The sequence below is a fragment of the Carettochelys insculpta genome, chromosome 7 (assembly GCF_033958435.1).
Source record: "Carettochelys insculpta isolate YL-2023 chromosome 7, ASM3395843v1, whole genome shotgun sequence".
NCBI classification, from domain to species: Eukaryota; Metazoa; Chordata; order Testudines; family Carettochelyidae; genus Carettochelys; species Carettochelys insculpta.
The window spans coordinates 60,760,623-60,786,274 of record NC_134143.1 but is presented as its reverse complement, the minus strand read 5'-3'; the positions used below and the strand labels follow the sequence as shown (position 1 = coordinate 60,786,274).

Sequence of the window (25,652 nt, the reverse complement as noted above, 5' to 3'; positions counted from 1 at the left end):
CCTCCTTACACTTTCTGGAGTGTGACACATTCTCTGTCTGATTTTCTGTTGGATTTTCACAACTATTATTTCTTGTCCCATACTTTATGATGACTGTATATACTATTCCCGCAAGATGTGATTCATGTACCAATCAACTTTTTTAACAAGTAGACACTGGAGAATATTTCTCCATTCCTAAAGACATTTCTTTTTGTTGCTATTTGCCCCTTTGCAAAAGATAAGAAAACCTTGGATGAAAAAAATAAGTGGGCACCTCAAGTGGTTATCCATAGACTAGCAGATTCCTCTAGCCTCCTTTCACCAGTAGCCATCTATCCGTTCTACAAGGTTGCCTAACCTGTGGTATCAGTGCCTGTATGAAAAATAAACAGTTCTTTATTCTCAGCACAGATTCACTTTACACCTGCAAAGATTAACAGAGTGAACTTTAGGACAAATCTACAGTGCTGCAGATCTTACGGAAGTGTTTCCAGTTTTCTATGACCTGGACTTCTTCAATAGTGCAGACCTTCAGTTAAAAGGTTTATTCATTTAGGGAAAGATTTCAAAGGTACAAATGCTAATTAAATTAAAGTCTTCTGTTGCTTTTTCATTTTAAATCTTCCTATTTTCCACTCTGTAACTTTTCAATCTGGCTCCAACTTTGGAAAAGTTCCAAATGAAGACACTGCAACATCACCACCTTGTAATTTTTCCAATATTGAATTATTATTTATTATAGGTTAAACCTCTCTAATCCAGAACGCTCTCATCTGGAAAACTCCGTAATCTGGAATGATTTTAGTTGGTGGGACAGCCATGTATTATGGGTGCAGCTAAGTTTTCCTTGGTCCCATTAATGAATGAATGAATGAATGAATGATAGTCCATCCATCTGATGATGACATAAAGTCCCATAAAGTTTGTTTAAAGCCACCAGTCCTGGCTCTCAGTGTTCTGTGCAGTTATTTAGCTCTAATTTACCCCTAGACATCTTCGAAGAGCCTAATAAGGAGTTAAAGTGTTGCTTATGTGCTAGAAAATACTGAGCTCCCATCATCCGGACAATTTTCTCATCCAGCACTGGTCAGGTCCTGAGGGTGCTGGACAAGAGCATTGCAAACTGTACTTGTATTGTGGTAGCATCTAGAAACCCTAGTCATGAACTCACCATACTAGGGTGCAGTACAAACACAGAGTAAAAAGAAGATCCCTGTCCCAACGAGTTTACAATCATGCTGTACCAGTTCTATGGAAAAAAGGCCGCTCTGTCAATCAAATCCAGTGCATTTTGCCAACAACTAAATTTACTTAAAAATTAAAAGAAAATGGAGATAAGGATGCAGTTTACATGCATCATATAACATACTGTGAGCACATTGTTCTATAAGCATACACATACTACTGCACATAGTGAAAAATTCAACTGATACTTCATTTGAGCTTTAAAAGGTAAACTTAATTTTGCCTCTGCAATGACTTCTTTTATAGCATACGTTCCTAACTGAAATAAAGCTGTGTGTGTAGTGCACAGTAGTTAAACATAGTTTTGTTTGCAAGATACACAAGAATTTACAGCCTGATTACAGAGGCTATAAATCATCATTTCTTGGGCTAAGCTCTACAGCTCCCATTGAACTCTTCAGGGATTATGAGTGCTCAACACCTCTGAAAATTAGTCTGCTAGACAAGTAAGATCAGATTCCAGCACCCATACTCACTATGGCCTTAATTCAGGAAAACTCTGAAGATTGTACTTAAGTGTTGTGCTGAATAGGGGGCATTATGCAGTATTTTAGTCTGCAAATAGTCTCACTGATTGGAACAGGACTGCTTAAGTTGTAAAGTACTACCCAATGTAAGTAAGAGCAACAGAATTTAATCCTGTAAAAATATCCCCAGTAAGAAGTGACTTTAAAAAGGTGACATTGAGGGATGTTAAGGGAGGGGATTCTGAAACTGAGCAACATCAACAAATATTTAGGCACACAGTGGCCTCTCTCTATAGGCATACAATTGCCATAACAGAAATAAAGCATCTGACTCAGTCTAAGCACATTCCCCATGGTTAAATAGCGGGAAAAAAGCTCATGGTTCACATCCTGCTCAAAACAACTCCAATAAAACTGGAATATCTGCAAGTAGGAGGATATAAAATTGCCACAAACTGCTCCTTCTGGGGGTGTGGAGCTAAGCCCACCTCCCACCTTGCCAGGGGGCCCATAAAGCCTGACTGCCCTACTGGGATGAACTTTTTCATATCTGGCAGCCGCGAGACCGGGAAGTTGCCAGATATTCAAATATTCTGGATAACAGAGAGGTATACTTAGCAATGCATAACGCTAAAGAAAAACAAGAATAGATGTTAAGAAACAACCAAATATGTACGCAGAGTACTTTATTTACCAACAGTAGTATTGTACACTGTAAACTTATACTATGTTTGCTGTATTTATTTGTATTTACTTTCACTGTACTGTACTTATAGAAAACGTAACTAAAATTTATGTATGGTTAAAATGCCGGTTATTTGAGAGTTCCAGATGATAGAATGCCAGATACGAAAGCATTTACTGTACATATTTGGGTTTATCAGAGCAAGGACTTTCATAGCATAAATAGATAAAAAGAACCGTGATTAATTGTTTTTCATATCTATTGGTGGTACAAGAAGTAGTAACAGGATTAATCCACGGCAAGGGAGATTTAGGTTTGATATTAGGAAAAGCTGAAACTATAAGAGGAGTTAAGCTCTGAAACAGGCTTCCAAGGGAGGTTCTAGAATTCCCATCATAGGAGGTTTTTAAACACAGAATAGACAAAGCACTTACAGAAGATGTGCTAGGCTTACTTGGTCCTGCCTCAGCCTGGGGCTGGACCCGAACCCGAACCCTTGAGATTCCTTCCAGTCATGCAAGCGTATCATTGCTGCTGAGGGAAAGAGAACAGCTATCAGGCTGTTTTGCTCCCATTCACACTGGTGAAAATCCAAAGAAATTCTAAGGCCCACACCAATAGCATGCAAAGAGAATGTTAATTAAACTAATGCAATACAATCTTCTTTCATATTGGCTTTGTTTACATCACTAGTGCATAGACAAGCCCTATATTAATTGGTGACGAGTAAGACTCCATACCACACTGAAGGATACACCTCCCCCATTTTAATTGGGAAGGACTGAATTTCCAAGTGTCTGACTTCAAAGATGGAGAATAACACTCTTTTGTGTGGAAAGAAAATACATCAGTAAGATCCTAAATCTGCTAGTGTTCATTGAAAAGATCATTAAATAAAGAGAGGATGTTTATAGTGAATCGTACAGACTTCCAACAGACGTTTGGCAGACATAGGGCTTCAACCAGGAATTCTTGTAGTCTATAGATGGAGATAGAGATTAATCAACCAAAAGCTAGCACCAGGTCAGAAACAGAATTGGACAAACTGCAAAGAAAAATTTGCAGACATTAATTTGATTACAAACAATGAGCTGGTGTTAATGGGTTTTGCATCTTTTTATTAGTATTTTCTGTGAACATTTATGCCAGTGTTTTATGATGGAAAGAATGTTTGCAGAAAACTATCAGCTGTTCATGGAATGCTATTTGAACAAAAGTTTGAGACAACAGTTTTTATATAAAAAGTGTCAGTTATCCAGTCAGGAAGTGGAAATATTGCCACTACAATGACCTACTACACCCCGGCTGCGTCTACACGTGCACGCTACTTCGAAGTAGCGGCAGTAACTTCGAAATAGCGCCCGTCACGTCTACACGTGTTGGGCGCTATTTCGAAGTTGAAATCGACGTTAGGCGGCGAGACGTCGAAGTCGCTAACCCCATGAGGGGATGGGAATAGCGCCCTACTTCGACGTTCAACATCGAAGTAGGGACGTGTAGACGATCCGCGTCCCGCAACATCGAAATAGCGGGGTCCTCCATGGCGGCCATCAGCTGGGGGGTTGAGAAATACTCTCTCTCCAGCCCTTGCGGGGCTCTGTGGTCACCGTGGGCAGCAGCCCTTAGCCCAGGGCTTCTGGCTGCTGCTGCTGCAGCTGGGGGTCCGTGCTGCATATACAGGGTCTGCAACTAGTTGTTGGCTCTGTGTATCTTGCACTGTTTAATGAAAGTGTGTCTGGGAGGGGCCCTTTAAGGGAGCGACTTGCTGTTGAGTCCGCCCCGTGACCCTGTCTGCAGCTGTGCCTGGCTCCCTTATTTCGATGTGTGCTACTTTGGCGTGTAGACGTTCCCTCGCTGTGCCTATTTCGATGTTGGGCTGAGCAACGTCGAAGTTGAACATCGACGTTGCCAGCCCTGGAGGACGTGTAGACGTTATTCATCGAAATAGCCTATTTCGCTGTCGCAACATCGAAATAAGCTATTTCGAAGTTGGGTGCACGTGTAGACGTAGCCCCCATGAACAGGGGAAAAGAAAATAGAGACTAATAGCAGAAGTGACTATTTGGGACTGAAATATAAACAAATTAGTAAAAATGAAAGTTAGGGGCAGTTTGCAAACATAAAGGCCTAATATTTCCTGTAAATTAATAATTACAAATAATTTGCTATCTGCTATTCTGAAGTACTGAAATGGATAGTGTATTGTACGTTTGCAAACATAAAGGCCTAACATTTCCTGTAAATTAATAATTACAAATAATTTGCTATCTGCTATTTGGAAGTACTGAAATAGGTAGTGTATTGAAGGTTTCTCTAAAGACCTTAACATATGGCTTTCTGCTATGCCCACTTTTCCAATGACCACATATTTCCTTACTTAAAATCTCCCCACCCCCTACTGACACCAAGTTCAACAAGTTCAAAATAAATATTGCAGCTTTGTTTAATATCTAAACTACTCCACTTTAGGTGCCAGCCTTGAGACCATCTGGCAGCTTTCTTCTCCCCAGAGCAAACTCTTTGATGAAATGCTAAATCCATGAAAAGACAACACCACATCACTCCATCACTATCTCAAATGGTCCACCTTTCTGAAAGAAGAGATCAGAGACAATTTCAGAGATCCCTAGATACAGCTGCCTAGAACTAAAATGGAAGACCTTGCGCCAACCAGAAAGTGAGCCTGTTCCTGAAAATATAAACATTTAATGTGAAAGGTTGCAAATAATCACAAAGGTCGAATTCTGCAACAGGAACAGTACTGTCAAAGATAAGTTGGGCATCACAACCCTTTCTCTAAGGAGTACTGTTCATCTTATTAGAATTAGTTTCACAGAATAACTTTGTATATAAATTTTATATTAAATCTTCCAAAAAATGAACACTGGAATGTGACACTACAGCTGCTTTTGCTACATAAACACAGAACAGAAAAAAAACCCACCTTTTTCTCTCTCTCTCTCTCCCTCTCTCTCTCTTTTTCTTTAACATTATTAAATGCAAAAGAGTTACTAGACTGAACCACAGAGTCTGTTCTTAGTTACAATAATGTGAGTACAGAGAAACTCCATTCACTTACATGGGATTTAATAAAAACAAAAAAGCAGTAAAGTAGCACTTTAAAGACTAACAAAATAATTTATTAGGTGAGCTTTCGTGGGACAGATTCACCTCTTCGGACCATAGCCATACCAGAACAGACTCAATATTTAAGGCATAGAGAACCAAAACTAGTAATCAAGGTTGACAAATCAGAAAAAAAAATATTATTATTATGCCTTGATATTTTTTTTCTGATTTGTTAATCTTGATTACTATTTTTGGTTCTCTAAGCCTTAAATATTGAGTCTGTTCTGGTATGGCTATGGTCTGAAGAAGTGGGTCTGTCCCACAAAAGCTCACCTAATAAATTATTTTGTTAGTCTTTAAAGTGCTACTTTACTGCTTTTTTGTTTTGATAGTATATAGACTAGCACAGCTTTCTCTCTGTTACTAATCAACATGCATGGGATTTCATAAGTGTAACTGAGATCAACCTTATCTCTGAAATACTTGTTTTGACAAAGTGTGCAGTAATGCTATGATTATGGTAAGTATGCTATTTATGTATCATCATTTAAATATAGCAAAATTGCCCTGAAATGTTTAAGGACCAGAAATGTCTTTCTACACTGTTAAGCCTGTTGGGTGTGTTCACAGTACTCCACATCAATTTCTAACTTCAGTCATGCCAGCAGAAAAGAATGTTGTTAATGTGTCTTCTAACGTTTATCCTAAATTATCTCTAAAGTGCTTTAGTCTGTGAATTTAATAAACCAAGAATTTATTTCAAAGAAAAACTAATACTCCCCTTAAAATATTTGCCACTAATTACATTTTCTTATTAGTAGGAAAATGATGCTGAAGTTCTTATACATCCACATCTTCACTAATAAAAAGAGAAATGCATCATATTGACATGACTAGTTCCAACAAAAGACAAGACGTCTGTTTCCCATTTCAACTATGTGGGCTATCATTTGGCAAAATAGGCAGCTGATTATTTTATAAATTCTACATGGCCATATTTAAGATCAAACTGAGATTCAGGAACCTGTTCAGAAAAACTGTCTGCCTTGTTATGTCGACGATCCAAGGAAGAATTGTGATCACAACTTTGTAATCACAACTTTTTTGTGATCCAAAACTTATTGAAGTCAATGGAAGGGCTCCAATTGAATGAACTTTGGCTCTGGTCCCAAGGCACTGTTGTTACAAGTATATTAGGACCTATACAAAATATGACGGAGTAAAAATAAGAGCATGTGTTTCCAATACAGCTACATTTTACCTGTCACTTTATTAATGTGTATTACTTTATGGTAACTGCAATTTTTGTATCATCAGAAAAATAGTCATATAGTTTGTACTCACCAAAGTTTTATTTTTTTAATTTATAGTGTGCTGCATGGTGAACTATTGTTCTAGGTCATTGTTAAAAAGGGAATGTAAGCTGAACAAGAGACAAGATTGACTTCACGATCATGCAAGCCCAGCTAAACTCAGCAAGGACACCTGGAAACCCAAGCGGATCAAATGCACAGAAATTTATGTGAGCAGTCCTTAGACTTTCCTGTCTGATTATAAGGTCACCTTGCTCAAGAGGAAAGTGTTTTAAAGAGAGTTTATATATTTGTTAAAATTGATTTGGAGAAAAATATATAGGTGTGGACAGGGTAAAAGTTCAGTCAATAAATCATTTCCAAAGATAACCGTTTACTTGGCACAGTAATTGAACAGTCACAGGAAGAGCAACAGTTAACACTATTTATAAATAGTGAAATGTGTGCAAAAACAGTTTTATCAATACAAGTGACATCTCTCAGCGTACTGCAGATGATAGCTATGTTCTTTAAAGCAGAGACACCAATTTTATTGTATGTGAGCACCTCACCATAGAAAAGGATTATGAATCAATCTCTGGCTGCTTTTAAATTGTTGAGTACAATGAGAACAACTTTATATTATAAATTTAAACAGTAGGGGGACTCTAGGAAAGGAGGCCACAGCTAAAAAATACCAGGAACTAGGAAGAACTTCGTGGCAGTTAGTCCTGGTTCTCACTTGGGTGCTGCTCCACACACCCCTCCTCTCCATATACAACCTTGAGCCAAGCTAGCCAACCAGGGCTAGCTCATCCATCCTGGGATATAGGCTAACACCTGCATTAGGCTTTCACTTGGGCTGGAACCAGCTCACTTTGATTGACAACGCAGGTTAAACCACATTAGTGCTGATAATCCTCCAATACCTTCCCACTGACAAGTTCTACAATTCACTGCAAAAGAATCAGAGGGCCTCAGCTTACTGCAGCACAAGGCCAATGGGATGTGTGACCTGGAGTCCTAGCAACACACATAAGCGAGTGCAGCACCAGTGGGGGCAAAGTAACTTAGACACAGATTTGCAGTGCGGGTGCTCACGTCTGAGTTTGGATATCTCTGCCTTAGTTCTGCAGCAAAGACATACCGTTCTTGCCTATCAGAAGCCAGGCAGTCTTTACACTTTGGTAAATTTCCACTGACTACTATTAAACATGAAGTATCTAACTTCAGTGGGAGCTTTTCTTAATAGTGATGTCAGGGTTTGAGACCAAGAGTATAAATGCAAAGACAAAGCAAGAAAACTACTGTCATTTAGTATCTGTTTGCACAGTGACTTGCACAATGAGGCCATGACTGGGATAAGGCCTTCAGAAACAACTGTGGTATAAATGGCAAAGGAGAAAAAGAATGAACAAGAAATCAAACAGAATCCTTCCTGATGCCAACTGAAGGAATTTCCCAGCATATGTAAATTAAATGCAGAAGTTCAGCACAGAAAATTACAAAGGCAGTCACTGTTTAAGAAAATGGAAATCGCACATGCTGAGGAACAAGCGGTGAAAAGTGACTGCACAGAGGATAATACTGGGAGATAAGAACGCTGTTTTCTAAAACAAGGTCACTGCATAAAAGGTTTCAGATTCCTGTCTGTGTTTATAGCTGTTGGTGTCAAGATGTCCAAAAACAGATCCAAAAGGACTGACTTTGTAAAAGTAAATTTTATCCATCATCCTCTCTCTCCCTTGAAGTGCTACTTTGTCAAGGCCTACGAACTCCAATAGGGAAACATAATATTGATGAGATGTGAAATAAATAGCTACAAGGAAACACATTTGCTTATGTGTCATACTGCTTTCTGTTCACTGATCTGAATTCTGAGGGGCTTTTTCCTTGGATAAATTAATATGCAATGATGTTATTTATAAAATATATTCCAAATTACCAACTGAGCATAAAGACACTGCAAGTGTTTTAGTAATGCAGTTGTGCCAATGAGTAAGGAAACACTCGTTATCATGTATTATTCTAGCATTTAAGAACTAGCTGAAGCAATTTCATAACTACAGTAAACTCTTTCAAATCCTGCAACCCCCAGGACCGGGAGGTTGCCAAATATTCAAATATTTTGGATAATAGTATAACAGTAGTATTATACACTGTAAACTTATACTGTAGTTGCTGTATTTATTTGTATCTACTTTCACTATATTGAACTTATGGAAAACATAACTAAAATTTACTTATGGTGAAAATGCCGGTTGTTTGAGAGTTCTGTATGATGGAACGCTAGAGTTTATTGTATTAGTGATTATCTTTGAAAGCTCATGATGGACAAGTAAAGTCCCAGAAGAATGGAGATAGGCAAACAGGGTGTTCATCTGTTAAAAATGGATGCACAGCTTTTTAGAAGTCAGCTTAACTTCAATACCTGGAAAGATACTAGAGCAAATTAAACAAGAGATTTGTAAGGAAGAATAGAATGATAGGCATGTATAGAATAACCTGCATGGGTTTGCCAAGAAAAAATCATGTAAAACCAGCTCATTTTTCTTATTGCATAGAGTTATTGGCCTAGTGGACACAGGGAAAATAGTAGATGTGATATATATTGACTTCAGTAAGGCTTTGCACACATTCTCAGAAGCAAATCAGGGTGATATGATCTAAATGAAATTACAGAATAAACCTCTCTAATCCAGAACTCTCTTGTCCAGAAAACTCTGTAATCTGAAATGATTTTCATTAGCTGGACAACCACTTATCATGGCTGTGGCCAAGTTTTGTGTGGTCCCATAAAGTTTGCTTAAAGCCACCAGTCCTGGTTCTCAGTGTTCTGTGCTGTTACTTAGCTGTATTTTACCCCAAATGTCTTCTAAGAGCCCAATAAGAAGCAGAAATTTTGGTAATGTGTAGAAAATATTGACCTCCCATCTTCCAGAAAATGTTCTTGTCCAGAACTGGTCAGGTCCCGATGATGCCGGATGAGATAGGTTCAACCTGTACTATAAAGCAGATACACAACTGTTTGACAGATGCAACTGGAAGAGTTCACTGCCAAATCAATGGTTCACTGCCAAACTGGGAGTACGGAGTATCACAGAGGTCAGTCCTGGATCTGTTAATATTAAACATTTTCATTAATGACTTGGATAATGGAGCGGAGAGTATGCTTATAAAATTTGCAGATGACACTAAGTGGGGTGCAGATGCAAGTACTTTGGAGGACAGGATGAGAATTCTAAACAACTGTGACAAATTAGAGAGTTGGTCTGATATCAACACGATGAAATTCAATAAAGATGGGGCAAAATACTTCTCTTAAGAAGAAAAAAATCAGATGTTCAAGTACAAAATACAGAGTAAGTAGCTAGCTGGTAGTATTGCTGAAAAGGATCTGGGAGTAATAGTGGATTACAAATTGAATATCTGTCAACAATACGATGCAGTTGCAAAGAAGGCTAATATTCTGGACTATAGTAACTGGGCTGTTGCGTGAAAACATGGAAGTAATTGTCCACCTCAGTGGTGGCAAAGCCCCAGATGGAGTACTGTATCTGATGTGGATGAACTGGGCAGAGTCCAGACAAGAACAACAAAAATGACAAAATATTTAGAAACTTGATCGATGAGGAAATGTGGAAAAATGGGCATGATTAATCCAGAGAAAAGAAGACTTAGGTGTGACCTGAAAACACTCCTCAAATATATTAAAAGATGTTATAATAAGGATGCTGATCCATTGTTCTCTATATGGCCTGAAAATAGGACAAAAAAACAATGGATTTAATCTGAAGCAAGGGTTAGGTTAAATATTAGGAAAGCTTCCCTGATATAAAAGAAATTAAATTCTAGAACAGGCTTCCAAAGGAAGTTGAGAAATTCCTATTACTGGAAGCTTTTAAGGTAGATTAGGCAAACACCTTTCAGGTATGAGATGAGGTTTATTTGATTCTGCTTCAGAACTAGGGCTGAACTTAATGAACTCTCAAGACCCCTTTCCAGACCTGCATTTCTATGATTATATTTAAGCTTGGAAGGATTAACTTTTTTATTGGTAAATGTCTGTAATTGTTGATGTCTGGTATCGAAAATGGATGAAAATACATTTCCATCAATAATAATAAAAAATTACAAATAGGCAAAGTAAGAAAAATGCTGCATTAGAACTTCTTAGAGCTTGATTTAAGAATATTTACTTTATATATTGACATTTGATGTTGATCATTTGTGTTATAATGGTTATAAAAATTTAATTTTTGCATCTTGGTGTCTACTGTTTTTAAGTAATTATTGGCTGGCCCCCATAATTTCCCACAACTATGAAAATTTAAATATATAAAATTTCTAAAATGCTTGAAAATATATTGTTATTATCCTTCAAAATGATAAAAAATATACATTGAATTCTGCTACAACTCTTTATAATGACCTTTTTTTTTCTTTCCAAAGCACTTAACAGACATTGCATAATTGATACACAGAGGACCCCAATGGTACACTTGAAATTATATTCACCTTAGTTGTATAGATACAGAGACTGGGACACATATTTATAGTCTCATTTTCATAGCTTCTACTGAGTTCCATAGCTGTCGGCAGTGCTTAGCATTTCTGGGAATTTTGGAACTTCACTATTGGATTCTACAATCTTAATTTTATGTGATGCGAAATCCACATGGCTCTCATCAGCTTCAGTAGGGATTGCAAGTGCTCAGAATTTAAGAAAAACAGGCTCTAGGGATTCAGATTTTTAAAGGTATTTAGATGCCTAGATATGTAGATAAGCGTCAGATAGGGTTTTTAAAAGCACCTAGACCAGTGGGCTGTGTCTACACTTGCAAGTACATTTGGAAAACCTAGCCCTCTTTCGAAAGAGCACGCAGAGCATCTACACACAAAAAGTGCCCCTTTGAAAGCGTTCCTCTGATCCCGTAATAGGAAGAGCACCCCCTTTCAAAAGAGTCTTTCAAAAGGAAAAGTGTGTAGATGCTCCATGGGACACTCTTTCAAAAGAGCAGTCCACCTTGGCACCAGCCAGCTGGTGCACAGACAAACCCTGGCTGGTGGCAGTGGAGCTCTATGGTAGCTGTGTCCAACTGCGTTTAAAGCCACATGGACCCAGAAACCCCATGGCAGGAAGCTAAGAGTGTGGTAGGAGCAGCCACAGCATGAGCTCTAGCAGTACACCTTCTAAGCAGCCCCAGAGCAGCAACTGTGACCCATGGCCAGCATCCAGCCACCCCAGGGCCCCCCCTCAGAGCCCTCATAGGGCTCGCAGGACTCCGGCCAGCGCCCCCCGCCCCCAAAAGGACACCCTCCTGGACAAGCCAGAGCTGAGGGACCTGCTGGGGCTCTGGGAAGAGGAGGTGTTTAAGGCGATGGGAGCCAAGTGACGGAATGTGGCTGCATTTGCCTGGATGTCCAAAGGCCTGGCTGCCCAAGGACACCCTGCCCTCATTCTTGACCAAGTCCACAGTAAAGTTAAGGAGCTTTGGCAGGGTTATGCCCGGGCCCAGACTCTGCCAGTCGGGCAGGTCCCTGACCTGCCCCCACTACAGAGAGGTCCACTTCCTCTTGGGGCCCATGGACAGCTCCCCTTGACCATTCCTCCTGGACACCATGGCAGATGAACTGCACCCCATTGATGAGGAGGAGCTCAAACCCCAGGACCACCCCACACACCCAGAGCCTGAAGTCACCACTGATGTCTCCAGTGACGAGAGGGATCTGGTGATCAAGCTTCCATCCCGGTCGACGAACCAGGCAATGGGCAGCCGGGCATTGTCAGATCTTGTTGAGGGACCCTCCGGGAAGTACCTGGCAGGGCACACATCCCAGCCCGTGGCTTGGGTTCACCACAGCCGCCAGCAGGCCACCCACATGCCCAGTGGACCTGGGCCAGACACAGCACGCTGCAACGGCCACCGGCGACATCCAGTACTCACCCCTCTGGACAGCACTGCAAGCTACGCAGGGGCGTTGGGGCCATGTCCCTTGTGTTGTAACACTTGACTGATCATGTCTTCCTCTCCATCCTGGTAGCTGTGCTGCAGGAGGGCTGGGAGAACCCTGACAGCTCCCTGATGTGGTCCCAGACAGTCCGGTGAAGGAGGGGGGACCACTCTCCACCCCAATGGCACCAAGAGGGGCCTGGAGCAGGAGGGCATAACAGCAGGCCGGTGAAGACAATGCCACTTGTTGCCAGGCACACCATGCACAGCAGGGGGCCGCATGGGATGACCTACTGGGCCACATGCGGGAGATGACTGTAGTTGCCCCGATGAGCCTCCCATGGGAAACCCCCCCAACCCATGGCCCCACTTCCCCATGCTACTCACCCCTTCCAGCCCTGCTGGGGACCAGAGGTGGGTGGGGATCGAGGGACCGGTGGGGCTTTTGGGCATCCACCCCTAGCCTAGAGCAGTGCCCCTTGTCCACCCCCAGAGGCCGGAATTCCGGAACACTCAGGCATCATGTGTCTGGCCCGCCCAGCCCAAATAAATGTCTCAGAAGCACCCCCTTGGGTTTGCCAACACCTGGAGCGCTACCAAGTGGTAGCCCTTGCGATTTATGTCGGTGCTGGTCCTGTGTTCCCGGGTGTGGATGGGGATGCGTCCCGTCCAAGGCACCAAAGCAGTTCGGGAAGCTGAGCACTGTGAATCCTGCAACCACTGCATCCATGTTCACCATGCAAACAACCTTTGCAGCAGCATAGCATTGATGATGCGCAGGACCTGCCTGGGAAGGAGGACATTTGTGCTCCTGAGGGTGTGATGGCATGTCCCTGGCCCCCTCCTTGTGCCCCCCAGCCGCCAAGGGTCCCCTTGCCCAGTGGCCCCTACCCACCTCCGTGTGGAAGGTGCATGCCCCAAGCATGCCTAACCCCCATGATGACAGCCCCGATGGTGGCCTTACCAACCTCCAATTGGTGTCAGGGGGCCCAACTGTCCAGGGTGGCCAGCTTCCAGGTGGCGATGGCAACCTGTGTTTCAGGAGGGAGGGTAAGTCACATGCAGGTGTCCCAGTGTCTAAGGGCAGGGGTGAGCCAGTGGCAGAGTTTTTCCAAGTTCTGCCTGCTCATGTGGAAATTCTGCACCCACCTGGCATCATCCCAGTCCAAAAGAAATTTAAGGATTGCCACAGGCCTCCCCCGCCCCCGCTCAAAATAAATGCCCTCTCCCTCCCCCAGAGCCAAGCACATCCCACCCCTCCCCAGGCAAACTGGCAGCAACTCACCAGAGCTGCAGCAGCCAAAGGGGCCTACACTGCAGGAGGAGCCACTGCCAACACGTATTTGTCCACCAAGTGGCAGGGCGTATGCATGGAGGACACTCCACGTGTGTGACTCTAAGTACTCATATTTCGCTACACCATGATGTCCAGTTCACAATGTGCGATGGATGGCAAGTGTATTGAACATTGTGGGCCTAGGCATCTAACTCATTGCTTAGGCTTTTGAAAATTCCACATGGTATCTATCTGCATCTTAAGACATCTAAATCTCTTTGAAAATCTGGCCCTAGGTACAAAAAATTGGGCATCCAAAATCGTAATCAGTCCAGTTAACAATCTGGGCCAAAATGGCTGCTCCCAGACAAGCATTTGGATCATTTCCCAGAGATTTGCACTTTTGGGCAACTTCGTCCCAGGAACTTAAGAGTTCTCCACATACATTTGTAACATTTGCTTTTGACTACAGTTACACTCAGAGCTGGGAGTGTGATTTCTCCGCACACAGACAAAGATGATAGAGTTAGCGCACCCAAAACAAAAACAAACAAAAAAGGAGAGACAGCTGTGGTAGCCTGTGCAGTGGGAAGAGGCAACATGGGCTATCCATACCATGCACAAATGCAAATGAATACCATGCGTATGTACTCAGCTTGGCTAACCAGTGTCACCACTTGCTGCTGCCCATGTGAGTGCGGCTACTCTACTGTTTTCAGTTTGCTCGCTCTATGAGAGTGAATATGAGTATGTCTACGTGAGCTGGAAATCACACTCCTGGCTTGCAGTGTTGATATTCCCTTTGAATGCATCTTCCAAGTTCCATGACATGTTTTGCAAATGTGGCAATTTACAGAGAGTAGGGGCTAGGAGTTGTCCTCATGGTATTGTCTTTAATTGTGCCCCCAGTACAGGATTAGGAAATTGCAACAGCTATTAAGTGTTAAGCAACAGGGCTGGCCCAAGGATCTTTGGTGCCCATGGCAACTATGACTTTGAAGTCCCCCAACCCAAATTCAATATAGAGAAAGATGAGAAGTCTAGAATGAAATTTTACCTATATTTACTTGACATTTGAAATGAACAATGTAAAAGTAACAATAAATATTATATTGATTTTTCTACTTTTCATTAAACCCAACACAATTATACTGAACAGGTATACTGGTGTCCTATCTGGTGATCGGAAGAAGGGCTTTCGAAAACTGGGGAGGTCCGTTCGGAAGGTCCCATCTCCACAGGCAGTGCATGATTCAAAAAGCTGCACTTTCGAATCACTGTGGTTGCCATTATGCTAATGAGGCACTGCATATTCACTGCAGCGCCTCACTAGCATCTTTCGAACCCGCTCATTTACATGCCCCTTTTGAAAGGACGGGCATGTGTAGACCCAGCCCTCATGTTCATTTTATGAAAAATTTTAAGCAAGTGTGTTTCATTATTAAAATACAGAAATATAATAGTAAAGTAGAATACTTTTTACATTAAGCTAACAGATAAATGAATGAAAAATTTGGTAAAAATGATTAAGTGTGGAGTAAACAATGAATGGAAAAAGAAAATCTATGATTTTACAACGCCATGGGACAATAGTGTGTGTAGCTCTCTGCCTATTGAAACCTCTCCCGGTAAGTACTGTGCATGCAATGGCCCCAAAGTAACATAAACCTGGAAAATTTTAATTTACTTTTATCACTTCGATGTTCACTTAAATCTACTCTAAAAAATTAAACAGAAGGCCAGAATTTCTATTATCAAACATTATTTCAATTAGAACTGAAAGAAATACGTACAATAGGTGGTATTTGATAACACTGGCAATCAGTCTCAGAGAGGTAGCTGTGTTAGTCTGTATCTTTGCAAAACAAAGCAAGCAGTTCTGTGGCACCTTAGAGGTTAATAATTTTATTTATTAGGTAATGAGCTGCTGTGCATAATTCCCACTTCTTCAGATTCTGGAGCAGAACAATCAGGAATTTGAAAATCAGGGCTTTACTATTACTGTAACAGTAAGTGTGTTTCTACACAGGAATAATGGCTGCTATTTCAAAATAACGTTGTAAGTGTCTACACAGCAAAACTGCTAGTTTGAAATGAAACATATTTCTAAAAAACAACAGTGCATAAAACTGGTGCAGTGGTTACAACACAAGATTGAGAACTGAAAGAACTGGGTTTAATTCTCTGGTCTGCCACAGATATCAAATATTATATTGGGTAAATCTCTCTGTCTTTCAGCTCCCTGTCTGTATAACAGATATAACAGTACTTCCCTACCTCACAGGGATATCATGAGGGTGAGTACATTAAAGACTGTGAAATGCTCATTTACTATGGTGATATGGTGGGCATAAATATCTAAGGTAGAAGAAAATCAGATGATACATGTACAATGGATATACGGTACATTTCTATTATTTCAAAACTACGGGAGGGTAGTATTTTACAGATCAGCTAGCCTTTCATCAGGCCCATTGACAGGGAAGGCAAAGGGAACAATTTCCCAGGGAACCAGCAATACAAAAGGGCCCAGGGCTCCAGCTGCTACTGCCACCATCAGCACTATGGCAGCAGTGATGGTGGCTGGAGCACCAGGCCTGTTAAAGTGCCACTGGGGCGCTGCTGTGACATGTTCTGAGGGCTGCCTCTGGGGAGGGGTGCGGGATGGAATGCTGTAAGTAGTGCTAAGGGCTGGCTATCCCCTGCCCTGCTCCTTCCTCCTGAGGCCCCATCCTTTCCAGGAGTTTGGTTTCCCCGCGCCCACCGCCCAGCTGACCAGCAAGTCTTTCAGCCCCTGCCCTTCAGCTACTTTTACACAGTGTTTCATTTGCTAGCAGTAGTGATTGCACAGGGTTTGGCCAAAAGACATCAATATCTTTCCAAGATACAGATAGGCAAACTAGGAAGAGAGAGGGGAAAAAATAATGTGAGACTTTAATGGGATATGTATCTGATTATTGTATTTATATGCAGGTTCTGATCAATTGCTAGGCTGTTTCCTTACCTTGGCTGTGCAGCATAATATAATCTTACACATACACTCTGATGCTGCAGAAATGCCAGACTTAATTCAGAAGCCTGCACCTGAGTGCCTTGGAATGCAGAGCTGAGGCCAAACATGCATTTCAAATAAAATAATCAGAAAGGAATATTGCAAAATGACTGATAGCAATTGTCATATTTACCTATGTGCCATCCACCCCAATGAATCTGCACACACAGCTGATTAAAATATTAGATCCAGAGTCTCATAGTCTTGCTCTGCTGAGTAGTACCTGTAAGTAAGTAAGAAAGAGTTTAGGTTGCAAAATCCCAATGCTAAGCCTGCAACAGCTCTGAGAGAGGCTCAAAGTTGTGGAAACACCACATCTCAAGCAGCCTTTCTTCACTGAACTTGATTTAAAATACATCCACCCAAAGCTTTTGGTAGACATATAAAATTAATTTAAATCTACAAACTGTACAACTGGGTCAACATTTAAAACTCAGATTCTCACATCAATTGCTCTCCATCATTCCCTCTCACTCATTCAATCATTTCCTCATAAAACCTATGGGAACATATGATCCAAAGGTCAACAGATGCTGCTGGATCAATGAGGAACCAAGTGCCAAAGCCAAGAACCCCTTGATAAAGACTCCAGCTCCCTGTTTAAACCAGGGAGCTGTTAGTCCAAGCCTCTCAGGTGATGCCACCTGCTGTAGCGTGGGAGAAAGATGCTATCAGAATTGATCCAGACTCAAATCATGCAGAGCTTTATAGGATAAAATCAGCATCTTTAAACAGCCAGTCTGGTGTCTGACTCTGTAACTTTGTTCTCACCCACAATTATTTCCGATCTGGGGACAACTTATACCTCCAGAGTAGTGGCACTGCTATGGGCACCTGCATGGCCCCACAATATGCTAATATATTTATGGCTGACTTGGAACAATGATTCCTCAGCTTCTGTCCTCTATTGCCCCTCCTTTACTTATGATACATCGATGATATCTTTATCATTTGTACCCATGGTAAAGAGACTCCAGAAGAATTCCACAGACTTTAACAATCTGCATCCCACCATCAACTTATGCCTTGACCACTCCACATGAGAGAGACATTTCCTGCACATTACAGTACAAATCAATGATGGCCTAATCAGTACCACACTCTACCAGAAATCCACTGACCACTATACTTATCTACATGCTTCTAGCTTCCATCCTACATGCACAAGATCCATCATTTACAGCCAGTTAAGCCTTTAGGTACAATCACATCTGCTCTGATCCTACTGACAGAGACCAAAAACTACAAGATCTCTACCAAACGTTCATAAACCTGAATTACCCACTGGGAGAAGAAAAAAAACAAACCAACAGGGCCAGACGAATACCCAGAAACCAACTACTCCAAGACAGGCCCAAAAAAACCAACAACAGAACACCACTGTCATTACCTACAGCCCCTCAACTCAAACCACTGCAGTGCATCATTAGAGACCTACAAGCTATCCTAACTCAGGATGCCACACTCCAGAAGGCCCTAGGTGACAGGCCTGTTCTCTCCTATAGACAACCTCCCAACCTTATGAGGAGTCTCACCAGCAACCACAGGCTATACCACAATAATACCAATCCTGGAACTTTTCCTTGCAAGAAGCCCCATTGCCAACTTTGTCCACATATCTATCCTGGAGATACCATCACTGGACCTAACCATGTTAGTCACAGAATCACGGGCACATTCTCCTGTTCCTCAACTAACATCACATATGCCATCATGTGCCAACAATGCCTATATGCTATGTATATTGGACAGACTTCAAACACTCTTCAACAAAGAATGAATGGACACAAAACAGACATAAAAAAACGCCTAACTCACAAACCTGTCAGCCAGCACTTTAATGGAGTGGGCCATTCTGCTAATGATCTGAAAGCCTGTGTTTTACTGAAACAGAACTTTAACAACTGCTTACAGAGAGAATGTTCAGAACTCTCACTTATATCCAAATTTGACAAATTAACACGTGGTTTGAACCAGTACAGCAATTACCTGGCCCATTGTAAGGACTCTTAAGTCCTTTGTTTTATCTAACTCTTGACTTCCCTACCCTACACACCCCTTCTGCCGCCCCTCTGCTCTTCTGATTTGCCAACCTGGATAACAATTTTTCTAATTTATCAACCTTGATAATTTTTGGACCTCCGTGCTTCATATATTGAGTCTGTTCTGGTAAGGCTATGATGAAAAAGTGGGTCTGTCCCACGAAAGCTCATCACCTAATAAATTATTTTGTTAATCTTTAAAGTGGTACCTGACTGCATTTTTTTTAATCTTTAAACAAGTGAGCAGCCACATTCCACAGCAGTTAAGTTACCAAGTGATCTTGAAATTCAAGCCAACGTACAGTGAATTGCACTAATCTAATCTGGAGGCGACAAAGGGAAAGAAAACTATTGTAAGGTCTATATGTGAAAAGAAAATTACAAGCACTTGGACAAACACAGATGATGAAAACATTCCTGGCTACTGCTGCTATCTAAGCATTCCAAAGCAGCCAAGGACATCTTCAGAAAAACATGTTGTCATCTTTAGAAACACACCTCCAATTTGCTAATTTGTTCACAGAGTACTCAATTCAAACCTCAGATAACCCTCTATATCTCTCTCTACTGCCAATTAGTCAACTCAATTAATAGTGCATAACCAAAGGAAAAAATGGAAATCTAGTAATTACCACATTACTATAGACTATAAACTTGAAAGTCAAATCCAAATCAGTTCACAACTTTGATGACGGGTCTAGATTTAAATTTCCAGTTTCAGACACATCTGATGATTTTGGTTCCCTGGTGCATCTAAAACTGCCAACATATTAATTTCTAGGTACAATTTAATTGTCTCTGAAGTCTCACAAGAATATTTGCCTCACAAGATTGTGAACGAACAAAGACAAAATCTTGTGATTATCACTTTATCTCAAAAGATACATTAGAAACTGGTGGTATACAGGGGTGATGGATGAAAGAACTTAGAGATATGACAAGTCTTCCATATTTGGATAGATAGTAAAGACTGGGAACATAGAGAGGGCACGTAACATACAAAGGGAGGGCAATGCTCCAATGATGCACAACATATCCTATAGCACTGTAACATATTGTAAATCACAGCTTGTGCGCTCCAGAATTTTAGATTAATTAATAATAGATAATGGAGTACCATTCATGACATTCTCATTAAAGAAAATATCTTTGGTATATCAATTCAAGAACACCATATCAAACCTTCACTTTGCTTAGGCAAAAAAAAATCACTACAAATAGATTATAAACAAAACACTGGCTGAGTCAATGGATTTCTATTATGAGATGTCACAACACATGTCTCTCCATTGTTTAAAAAGTGAACATTAAATCCTTGTGAGAAAAAACAAAGGAGCTTAAACTCTGTCAAATGAAGTGTAAAAAAATCACTATGAAGGCTAAAAAGAAATTTGAAGAATAGCTAGTCAAAAACTCAAGAAGTAATAGCAAAAGAATTTTAAGTATGTCACAAACCAGAAGCCTGATAAACAGCCAATGGGGTCCTTAAGGAAGATAAGGTCAGTACAGAGAAAAGAGGAGACTAAGGGTGGATATGCCTGAGGTCTGTAAAATCATGACTGGTGTTGAGAAATAAATTAGGAAAAGTTATTTACTTGACCCATAACACAAGAACTAGTGCTCACCAAATGAAATTAATAGGTAGAAGGTTTAAAACAAACATATGGAAGTACTTCTTCATGTGACACACAGTCAACAGGTGGAACTCCTTGCCAGAGGATGTTGTTAAGACCATAACTTCAAATTAAAAACAGAGCTAGATAAATTCACGGAAGATAGATCCATCAATGGCTATTAGCCAGGAAATTGTAAACCTAGCCTCTGTTTGTCAGAAACTGGGAATGGGTGACAGTAGAGGGATCAATGGATGACTAACGGTTCTGCTCATTCCTCTGGGACACCTGGCATTTGCCAGGGTAGGAAAACACGATATTAGGCTAGGTGGATCTTTGGTCTGACCAGAATGGCCATGTTTATGTTATGTGCCACTGTGGGTGGGCAGCAGCTGTGTGATGTTTTTATGTGCCACTGTGGGCGGGCAGCAGCTGTGTGTGCCAGGATGCTGCTTGCTCTTCTTCCTGTTCCCCTATCAGAGAGTGATGGAAAAGTACACAGATTGTGTGAATTACTCCTCTTCACTCTTCCCCAACAGGCAGGAATGAGAAACATGCACACAAGCCGTGTACTTTTCCCTCAATCTCTGACAGTCAGGGGAACGGGAGGAAAAGCAAGCTGCCTGCCTTCCCCCCTCTACTCTCCCAAAATGGTGCCTTTCACTATAGTAAACCCTCCATATAACAGACTAATGTGGGGGAAGGTTGCCTGCTATTCCCAAAAGTCCATTATATGAGAGGGTTTACTGCCCACCCACCCCTGCCCAGCTCTCCCAGCCCCAGTCTCCCCCCCTCCAAAAAAAAACCCTGCCGCTCACCGGAGCCGCCATCCCTGGAGGAGATGCTGACCCTGCCGTGTCACTGTAGGCACCCCACTGCATGTCCAGAGTGCTTTGCCATGCGTGACTGGAGGCACCCCACCGCACGGATGAAGCTGCTTTGCTGTGCGTGGCTGCAGGCACACTACTGCATGGCCAGAGCTGCTTTGCTGCACACAGCTGGAGGCACCCCGCCACATGGCTGGAGCTGCCTTGCTGCACATGGCCAGAAGTGCCCTGCTGCATGTAGCTGGAGGTGCCCCAATATGCATGGCCGGAGCTGCCTTGCCACATGCAGGTGGACGCACCACGTGTGGCTGGAGGGACCGCTGCATGGCCTGGAGGAGTTGCCACCAGGGCTGCCATGTGTGCATAGCACCTCCTCCATGCTGCACCAGCAGTAAGTCTTTTAAGTTTTTTGGTGGGGGGATGATTTTACAGACCCCAGCAGACTTCAGGAACAACAGGGGGACACATCCATTGTTTCCAAAGTCCGCTAAATCGGGGTCCATAAAATCAAGTTTATTGTATAAGAATTCTAAACAGTTAGCCCCATTGCAAGCTGAAAAGAATGTTAGATTCCAAACTGAGAGTGGCTTGCAACCTGCCAAGTTAACAATCATACCACACACATCAAGCTCATGCATTATAACTACCTCTGAAGGTCATACCAATAAGAGGTAGAGAATATGTCTCAACAAAGTGAAGGAAGCCATTGACTTTCTGTTTCTAGATGACATCCAAGAATCGCCTGGCAGTATACTTGTGCTGGCAGAAGCAATATTTATTTACATTGTCCGAGACAATTAAAAATATCAGAAGCAGCAGATACAGCCTTCAGATGATGGATCCTCCATAGCAGATGAGCAGCCACTGAAGAAGGTTTGGAGAACAAAAAGAAAGGGAAGTTTACTCACTTTGCAGTAACTGGAGTTCTTCGAGATTGTTGTCCCTGTGTGTGCTCCATCTAAAGTGTGCCCATGGTCAGAAGATTCTTAGTAGCAGTGCCCCTGAATCTGTCTGTGCATGCGTACCACTGGCACATGACAGTTGGAACTGTCCCTCCGTATGTACATCCAACTGCCCCCCTCAATTCCTTCTCTGAGCCAGATGTAATTGTATCTGAAGCAGAGGGGAGGTGGGTGGGTGATGGAGTATCCATGGGGACAGCCACCTCGAAGAACTCCTGTTACTGCAATGTGAGTAATCTTTCCTTTTTCTCTGAGGAGTGTCCCCATAGCTCCACCTTAAGTGACTAGCAAGCAGTGTCTATGTTTAGTTGTGGGTGCTTCAGTTGTGCCAGCTCAGTAACTGTGGGAACAGTTCAACCAAAGTGTGCGTCTGTATTGGCAAACCGCTAGATTGTGTAGTGTTGTGTGAATGTGTGTGCTGAGGCCTATGCTGCAGCCTTGCATATTTCCTCAGTTGGAACACCCTGGAGGAAGGCAGTTGTAGTTGCCATTGCTCTTGTAGAATGAGCCCTTATGCTGGCAGGTGGTTCCTTGTGGAATATATCATGAGCTAGTCGTATGCACCCGGATATCCATTTTGACAGTCTCAGCTTGGATATGGGTAAGTCTCTGGATATATCCTTTGATGTCACATAGAGTTGCATGGATTTGTGAAAAGCTCCAGTATGTTGTAGGTAGAAAGCTATTGACCTGCGGACATCTAGCATGTGCCACGTCCTTCCCTGTCGTCCTTGTGTGGTTTGGGGGAGAAGACAGGTGAGTATATTGGCTCATTGCAATGAAAGGAGGTAGGCACATTAGGTAACAATTTTGGGTGTGTGCATTGTACTTCAGGTAAGAATTTTGTGTGTCTTCTAGAATATCATGTAGAGTGGTTGTGTCATAAGTGCTGCTATCTCCCCCATCCTCCTTGCTGTGGTAATTGCCACCAGAAATGCCACCTTCACAGCTAAGTATAGAAGGAAACAAGAAGCCAGTGGTTCAAACGGTTTGCCCATAAGAACACTTACGACCAAGTTGAGGTCCCCAGCAGGGATCAGGTCCCATCTTGTAGAAATAAATTGTGCAAGCCTTTAAGAAATCTTTTGATAGATGGAGTGAAGGCCGAACATCCCTGTACTGGAGGGTGTAATGCTATTATGGTGGCCAGATATATCGTGAGCAAGCTCAATGACAGCCCTGCCTTGTGCAGGTGTAGCACATAGCAGAATATCCGAGACACCTGATGCTTTTCGGTTAAGATTATGTTCTAAACACCATAGTATAACCATGTCATTTATGACTGTATGTCCTTCTAGTTCCAGGCCTCCAGCTGTTTATGAGTAATGGTTGTATCTCCTCTGGCTAATTGGCTTCCGCCAGTATCAGCCAATTACCAATAATGTTTGAAGATGAACTGTGTTCACTTCTAGGGTATAAGGTGGTCAGATGTTCATCTGCAACAGGAAAGGGTACCAAGTCTGTCTGGTCCACTTTGGAGCTAACAGTGTGACTCTCACTTTGTCTTATCTGATTTTTAGGATAGTGCATTGGATTACTGGGAAAGATGGAAAAACATACAGTAGTGGTGCTTCCCACCTTATGCTGAAAGCCTCTCCCAGTGACTGTGGACCTGTGCCCGCACAAGAGCAATAATATGGGAACTTCTTGGTTTTGTGGGTGGCAAACAGGTCTAGCATAGGAACTCCCCATTTCCACAATATGTAGCACATTGTTGTGGGGTTGATCTCCCACTCATGCTCGTGGGAGAAGTCTCTGCTGGGAGTGTCTGCTAGGACACTGTCCTTGCCTGGGAAGTAGGTGGCTATCAATATTATGTTTCTCAGTATGCACCACTCCCAGAGATTCACTGCAGTAGGACTGTGCTCCCCCTTGGCAAATGATGTAGAGTACATTGTTGTGATTGCCTGTTAGTATCTCTACTATGTTGTTTTGAATTACAGGCTGGAAGCATGCACAAGCTTTGTGGACTGCTCTGAGTTCAAGAAAGTTTATGTGTTCATCTTCTACCGTTGACCCTGTACCACTCATTCTGCCAGGTGACCTTCCTATCTTTTATGGGAGGCATCTGTAGTAATTGTTTGTGCTGCGGATGGCCGCTGAAAGGGTACCCCACTGCACATTTTGCAGTATGTTGTCCACCAGGTAAGTGTGGCCCTTATTTTGTTTGGTATGGAGAGTCACCTGATATGTGTGTGGTCCGTGTACTGTTCTGAGCCATGCCTGAACTGCTCTCATATGTAACTGGGAATATGGTACCATAAACATGGCTGCTGCCATGTGACCTATTCGCTGTAAACACTGCCTTGCTGTTACAGTTGGTCTGGCTTGTATGATAGGCACAAGGTCCTTGATAGCTGAGAACCCGTGTTGTGATAACAATGCCAGGGCCTTGTTGCAATCCAGGTGTGCTTCTATAAACTCTACGCTCAGTGTTGTGGTGACAAAGCACTTTTCCCTGTTTATTTGTAGGCCCAGGGATTGGAATAGCTTTCTGGTGGTCTCTGTTGCTTCCTGTGTGTCTTGTATTATTGGAGCTCTTAAAAGGTAGTCATCCACATATGGGAATATTGTTATGTTCCCTTTCCTGAGGTGGGCTACTACCACCACAAGAACCTTGAAAAGACTCTTGTGACTTTTGATAATACAAATGGCAGGACCCAGTGTTGAAAATGTCCATCTTTCCTGGTGAATCTCATAAAGTCTGTGGGACAGATATATGGTGGAACTATGCGTCCTGGAGGTCAAGGGTAGACAGACAGCCTCCATTCTCTAAGGCTGCTAGTGTGTAGGGTTACCATCCTGGAACTGTTGGTAACGTATTAAGTATTTCCTGTGTGGGGGGTGGACGAGCACATGGAAATGCATATCCTGGAGGTCAAGAGTCACCAATCAGTCATCCCTGTTGAGGGAGGATAGGCTTGTGGTGGGGCTAACTATGCAGAAACATTGGACAAGAATAAGCTTGTTGAGACCTCTGAGGTCCACGATTGGCCTCCATCCCCCGACTCCTTTTCCATAAGGAAGTAACAGGAGTAGACCCCTGTATTGTGGTACTGTAGGGGAACATGCTCTACTGATTTGATGAAGAACAGATGATGGATCTTTTGGCACAGAACAGCCTTGTGAGAAGGGTCACTGAAGAGGAATGGGGAGGGCAGGTGGGGTTTTGGGAAGGAGAGGAAT

The 25,652-nt window shown here is 42.3% G+C and overlaps 1 protein-coding gene across 2 annotated transcripts in view; it reads right to left on the bottom strand.

Moving 5' to 3' along the window:
• HSPA12A (heat shock protein family A (Hsp70) member 12A) overlaps positions 1 to 25,652 on the bottom strand; it is a 193,871-nt gene that overhangs the window by 105,167 nt on the left and 63,052 nt on the right. For both annotated transcript variants that reach the window (XM_074999069.1, XM_074999074.1), the window contains 5 exons: positions 17,156 to 17,245; positions 13,663 to 13,725; positions 12,689 to 13,481; positions 2,814 to 2,910; positions 257 to 355 (listed from right to left, as the gene is read on the bottom strand). The gene's annotated coding sequence lies outside the window, so the exon portion shown is untranslated. The remainder of the gene's footprint in view (positions 1 to 256; positions 356 to 2,813; positions 2,911 to 12,688; positions 13,482 to 13,662; positions 13,726 to 17,155; positions 17,246 to 25,652) is intronic.